This window comes from Pholis gunnellus (assembly GCF_910591455.1).
Source record: "Pholis gunnellus genome assembly, chromosome: 10".
Lineage (NCBI taxonomy): Eukaryota > Metazoa > Chordata > Actinopteri > Perciformes > Pholidae > Pholis > Pholis gunnellus.
The window spans coordinates 21899966-21906609 of record NC_136537.1 but is presented as its reverse complement, the minus strand read 5'-3'; positions in this window follow the sequence as shown (position 1 = coordinate 21906609).

Below are 6644 nucleotides of genomic sequence, written 5' to 3'. Positions count from 1 at the left end.
GAAGTCCTTTCCCACTCAATGCATTCAATGAGCCAAAATCAATCTTTTGCTCTGAAATAATTAAGTTTCAACACTATGTCTTGTACCAGACAACAGCAGATCCTTTTTGATCAATTTACTGCATTTGCTTCCTGTCATTTCCTGTTGTTGTTGTTAAAATCTTGTAAAAATCAGTTAGCTTCGGTCTCCTTCTTTACCACTCGCAAACGTTGTTGTTGTTTAGGTCTCCAGCTGTGACAGCCAGCGCCATCCAGCCAAATTGTTTGGACTGATTTCCTTCAATCTTGCCAGAGGATGCACTGTAGCTCCATCCCCTCCCCGGGGTCTCTCTCTCACAGACTTTGATGCTTTTGAGACATAAATCCTGGGCAGCTTTTTCCGCTCATCCCCGAGCCATGTCAAGCACCACTTTGTTGCCATTTCAATTCTTCGTTTCATTGTGGCAGCTTCCAAAATGGGCGCTTGGAGAGCTTCGGCCTGGTGCGAGTTTGTTGATTGCAGTGCTTTATGACTTGTAAATGTGTTTGGTGGCTGAGCGGCATGGAGTGGTTTCTTAATGGGAGCTTATCAAAGCAGTGGGCAGCAGGGGAGGAAAGAGACAGATAACAGGCGAAAGATAGAGGAGTTGGATGGTTCCACTACTGAGATACACACTCTGTTGCCAGTTTATTAGGACCATATCTACAACTAATACAGATCCAGTAAATCCGACATTTATGAAGGGTGTAATGTTCATCTTTTGCTTTGCTGTGTGAGGATTTTGGTGGCTGTAGTTTGTGGTGTGTACTGGATTGTACTGAGAGATATTTCTATTATTTAGTCCGATAAATTCATATCAGTAAGGGGAGGCTCCCCCATGAGAATTACAGAAACACAACTTTAATGCAATACCGTTTAACAGCACCACAAACTGCAAATCATGATTTAAAGGAGAGTACAAATTCATTTCATTTTCCTTCTCATTCATCTTCATCTACACTTGTATCTTCAATATAGAGTGGCAACATACCACATCCTGTTATTAATAACCTTTCTTGAATAAACAATAAATTGGACCTGACCTGCACAGACTGGAGAACTTTCCTCTTATGCTTGCATTCCTTTGGTTGAGGATTTAGCACTTAGCACATTAGCTGTAGGTTTGAAAGAAGAGTGCACGATCATCCTGCAGGGAAAATACAAAAAAAACCATCCTTTTGTTTTCCTCGGCCAACACTAGATGTCCCCATGAGCATTTGATAGAACTGAAACCGCTCAGCCTGTTCCATAGCACCCTTTAGATGTTCATGCATGTGCCTTTTTCCTCCTCAAGAGCATATCATGTAGATGCAAAAGCAGAGAAGCAAGTGTGCAGACATCTCTGACGGGACGTAGAATACTAAGCGCCCAGGCTAAACGCAGGGCATTACATGGTGATGCGTCCCAGTGGCCTGTGGAGAAAGTATGAGCTCTGAAAACAGAAACCTGGTGTATTGTGGATCAGGTGATCTAAACAGAGAGGATTAGTTGGAGAAGCTTCAGGGGTGTAATGTCTCGGATCTCACAGCAGCTCGCCCTAAAGTGGATTATGAAACTGATATTGTTGTCAGATGTTTACTGGAGGGCGAGAGATGGGAGGAAAACGAATCTGCTGGTAGAGGAGATGCCGGTGGCTGATGTAGGATAAACGTATAGCTCGCCCGGAGTAAGACTTAAGATCACTGTGGAGAAGAAATAAAAGTGTATAGTGGCAGGTGGAAGGAAGAGCTGCGAAGAGAGGTTTCACAGCAGGGCGAAGTTGTGATTAGAGAGAGATTGGAGGTGAAATCCCAGGGAATCACCGGCATCTGTGCAGGTGCTCATTGAAGTCTTACTTTCATGGGTGTGAGGAAACAATCAAAATGGAGTTGGGGGAAGAATCAAGAGCGGGATTGATACATCTGTGCCAGGGACTTTGGGTTTAAAGATGGAGGAGGACTGGGAAGGAGAGTGTACTGTGGAAGCACCAGCAGATGTTCCCTTTTGTTGGCGCTGTAGTTAGAATTAATGAAGCCGCCCCAAATAATCACAACAGCCTCCTCTTCTGCCCACCTGAATCTTCTGATTAAGTTGTTTTAAAGCACGAGATCACAACATTTCAAGTTTCAGCAGGGGAGACAAGCTTTTATTAGCATATTCATCATTCCTCGTGTGTTTGTTTTTTCCTTCACTTTTCAACACTATTTCTCGGTTGATGAGGCTCATTTAATTTGTAATGATTAAGTGATGAAAACGAGGCTTGTTTTAATTAAAGTTTGTAGACAGATAAACAAAAAAATGTGCTAGTGGAGTGATTTTACACATCAGTGGTCGCCATTGAGACGTAAAGCAATGTGTTCAGAGGAGGTGTTATTTTCAACAATGTGACGAAAGAAGCAAAGTTTTCTGAGGCATAGTTCAGTCAACATCGAGCAAAAAACAAGAAACGTCACCGTATTATTGCATTCTTCTTACTTCTCCACTCCTTAGAATCGATTTTATTTGGAAATTAAAAGCATGACTTTTTTTGTGTGCAGTCTTTTCAAACCCTTGGCAAAAATGCATTATATGGCTGTTTCAGGGCCATTTAGCGTGTTCTGTAAGAAAAGATGTAAAGCCTTAAAGACCTTGTTTGCTGTAAAAGCCACAAGCTGCAACACAGAAATAACATGAATTCCACCGAGCCAAAGATACAAAGGGAACTTATCTTGCAAAGGTTTTTTCCGACAGACAAAACAAGATTCCACATGATTTTGATGTTCTGTTCACAGTCAGAAATGGTAAAAAGATAACACCCTGGATTCTGACTGAGGTTTGACATTTACAGCCAAATATCACCAGAAATCAGCTTTGTTGATACCGATGTGCTGCAGTTCTGCAGTTTCAGACTCAAACTCAGAGACGCTGCAACAATGTTGGTTAGAAATGAAATGACAACTAGAGTTAAAAATTAAATAAAAATAGTCCCACACCAATTTCTATTTGCACTCTAACAGATGATCAGTGGGCAGTTTATTAAAAAGGACCGGCTGAACCAGAGTATCACCTTTTTATTTCACTGTCTTATTCCTTGTAAAACCTGGCCCCTACTTTATTACCCACAATGCAACTCGTGTCACTCGTTTCTCATATTTATCATGTTTTATACTACAAATTCTGTCCAGATCCTACACATGGTGTGGAATGAACATCCACCATAGCAAGAACTTGTTAATTGATAATAAGTCAATTTCGTTTTCATAGCTTGTCCAGCTGTCCCAATGCAGCCACGAAAATCAATGAAGACTTCTTTAAGGGAATCTATACAAATATGCAACATGAGCATTGGATTGATTACATTTAATCTGTATTCATTAAGCATTTACGTACAAAGATAAGTGCTGCTAATTTGATTCAGAAGATGTTTGATCATTACTTACTGATGAAAAATGGGTGAGATATTCATAACGGATACTCCAGCAGAAACACTATTACTCTATTAATGTGTAATCACACTAATCCTCTCTTTCCTTAGAGGACATCTCAGTAGATTCATCTGCGAACATCTGTTTGAATCAACCAAATCAAACTGTGCTGATTCGCAATAAAATGTAAGTACTGCTGATAATCCTTTTTTATTTATTAAAACCAAAATGTATGTTTCTGAGTCAACTCGGACGACAATGATCATAATTTATGCCATAACAAGTAACAACTTATTTAAAAAACAAGCAGTAATTAACAATGTTTGCTTTAGTAAAGTAAACTAATGAGATGAGCAGCACCAATATGTTTTTGTAAAGACACCAGTAAGAACTTAACCATTCAAGGTGTTAAGTTCCACTCTACTCCTTCGGTGTCAAATCTACTCAGAACAATACTAATAACATCAATATTACTCGACAAACGAGCCAGTGTTCATTCACATCACTCACCACTTCACAAGACACATTTCTGCTCGTTCATTACGTCTCCTGTCCATCAACTCAAGTTGTGTCCACTTCATTGTGTAGCAGTTTCTCCAGGTTGTTTTACTGCTCTGTGTGTTCATCACCTATTCGGGTGTTTTCTGTGTGAAAATGACCCAACTGAATAAACATCACATGAAATGATGGACAAAGAGGAGAACATGTCTTGAGTTTTGAAGATCAATGTTGTTGCCTGTCAGACAGAAAGTAGATGTGAATGTAACACTGTCAATCATTTCTTTTGTATTGAAAGAGTCGCTTGTAAGTATTTAAATCCAGACAATTTTGCCATCAATTTATTTATTATTTTCTCTATTAATTTACTTCATTTTTAGTGGAGACTTGGCACAACTCCTCCTCTACAGAGTGTATATTGTAATGACAGATGGGATATATTATATCGACATATAGGCCAAAAATGTTCATTAGCCGCAACCTTCGATCACGCGGACCAATCAGTGACATCATTTCTAGAACCCGCACTGCATCTTAATGTGAGCTCAGACACATTTTAAACCAGATTACTTTGTTAGCATTTTTTAAAACAGGATATCTCTGAATGTACTTGTACAATGTCCTGACACTAAATGACTGTTATATATCTGTTTTTATGTCTTTTGTCTCAATATGTGATGTTTTTATGTTCCACGTTGTCATGCTTTTCATTTTTTTTTAATACATATCTTAAGAGGAAATTCTAGGACCTTTTTACAGTTGAAATGTTGCATAAATCAAATTAGGGAACAGGTAGTATTCCAGCACATATAGGGCAATGAACTGAAAGTTAATAGAAGCACATGTTTGCCCATGGGCTTCATATAAGGTTAATCCATTCATAGACAGCCAGGTTTCATCCACAGAGCATGTCTGCATTTTTGGACAGAAATGGTGAATACAGATGTCATTATCAGATGACAGTGTTGGAAGAAGTACTCCGACCCATCAGTAGATAAAAGGGAAACAGTACATTTTTATTAAAAAGTCCTGCATTCAAAGCCTGTCTGAGTAAAAGTATAAACTTATTAACAGTGTCACAATTAGGCGTTGCCTTCTGTGTTCCGTGTCTTTGTGTAGCTCCACACCCTCCTCACCCTACCTGTCAGCCACTCCCTTCACCTTCCTCTGATCACTAATCAAGCACTCCCTCCTCATCAGCACAACGCCCCTCACCTGTTCAAGCCACTATATAAACTCCTGCCTCTCAGTCACTCCTTGCCAGATCATTGCCATGTCTACCTGCCCGTTTGGCTCGTCCAGTTCCCGGGTTTCCAGTCTTGTCATGCACTTGGACTCCCTGTTGTGTTCTGGTAACGATTCCCATTTTGTTCAATGCTCAAACCTGTTTCTCATTACTTCTGGTCCTGCATCTGAGTCCACCACCGCACCCCGTGACAAACGACTAAATGTAAGTATTAAAAGTGAAAGAAGTGTTCAACGTTCGTAGCTACGAAAAGCATTTCCTCTAATGCGTTTAGATCCCACAAAATCAATGGGACGGATAAAACACTGGACTTCTGTCGAGGAGAAGAAGCATGTTTGTGTCTCGTGTGTGTGACCAGAATTGCAAGAAGTTGATATATTTCTCACGTAACTTTCAGCTCCACATAATTAGTTTAACCCAAACCATGATCTTTTCCTACAAATAGCAAGTATTTGTATTGACTAACCCTTATAAGTTGATTGTAAAGACTGTTTGCACGTTGCTGGAAATTTATAGGAAAACGCACAAAATGAGGAAGAAAGCTTCTTTAGATATCCCATGAACCCTGGTATGAGTATACTTTGCAGGAATAACTTGCTATGCAGTAAAATGGCTTCTGTAACTGCTACATTATTATATATTATTGGATTGATGTTTATGGTTTAAGCAGCATTTTAGCAGTGTTGTTGCTGTTTAATAAAGCTACTTTGAACTGCTTTATAACCATGTTGGTTATTTCATGTATTTGAAAAAGGTTCTCAAATGTTTTGATATATTTTTTTTTTGTTCTGCAAAAAACTAACTATTGATGTGGACTAAATACAGTAGAGTAAAAGGCAAAATACCACACAAACTTTTAAATGCTGTAAAACGCTGCTTTCAGCCTGGTGTTTAGTTACTCTTCAGTACAACCAGAAACTCAGCATGACCTCTGCTCGCTCCTCCACAAGAAAAAGCATATCCAAACGAGACGAGTCCTCACGTCGGTTGCTTGTTGCGTTTGTTCTAATATTCACCTCCCCTGCAGCAAAAGAAAAAGTACATGGGCTGTACAGCAAGAGCTGCCATGTTCGCTTGCACTGCATAATGAGATCTGATCACAATATGGACAGAATGCAGACATGCATATAAATCACAGATGTAAGAGCAAAGGCGTGATTGGGTTGTTCATTAGCCTCGTAGGAAATTCATTGCACTGCATAGAGAACATCAGGTCTCAAAGGAGCCGTAATTAACACTCATACCCTTAATATAACATCAAACAACTATTTACTATGTAAAGATAAAGAGTAACGTCTACCTGAGCAGAGAATGAAGTGTGTGTTGTAATCTGAGCCTCTCCTTGCTTAGTTGACAGAGCCGGCCGGTTGCTTTCCTCCTCAGGTAGCCACGGTTAGCTCTATGAACCGCCGACTCACTCATTGAGAGGCAATTTGAAATGCTCCCAATCTTTATCTGCACCTCTAAGGTCATGTGACTAATCTGATTTCAAATTCTCC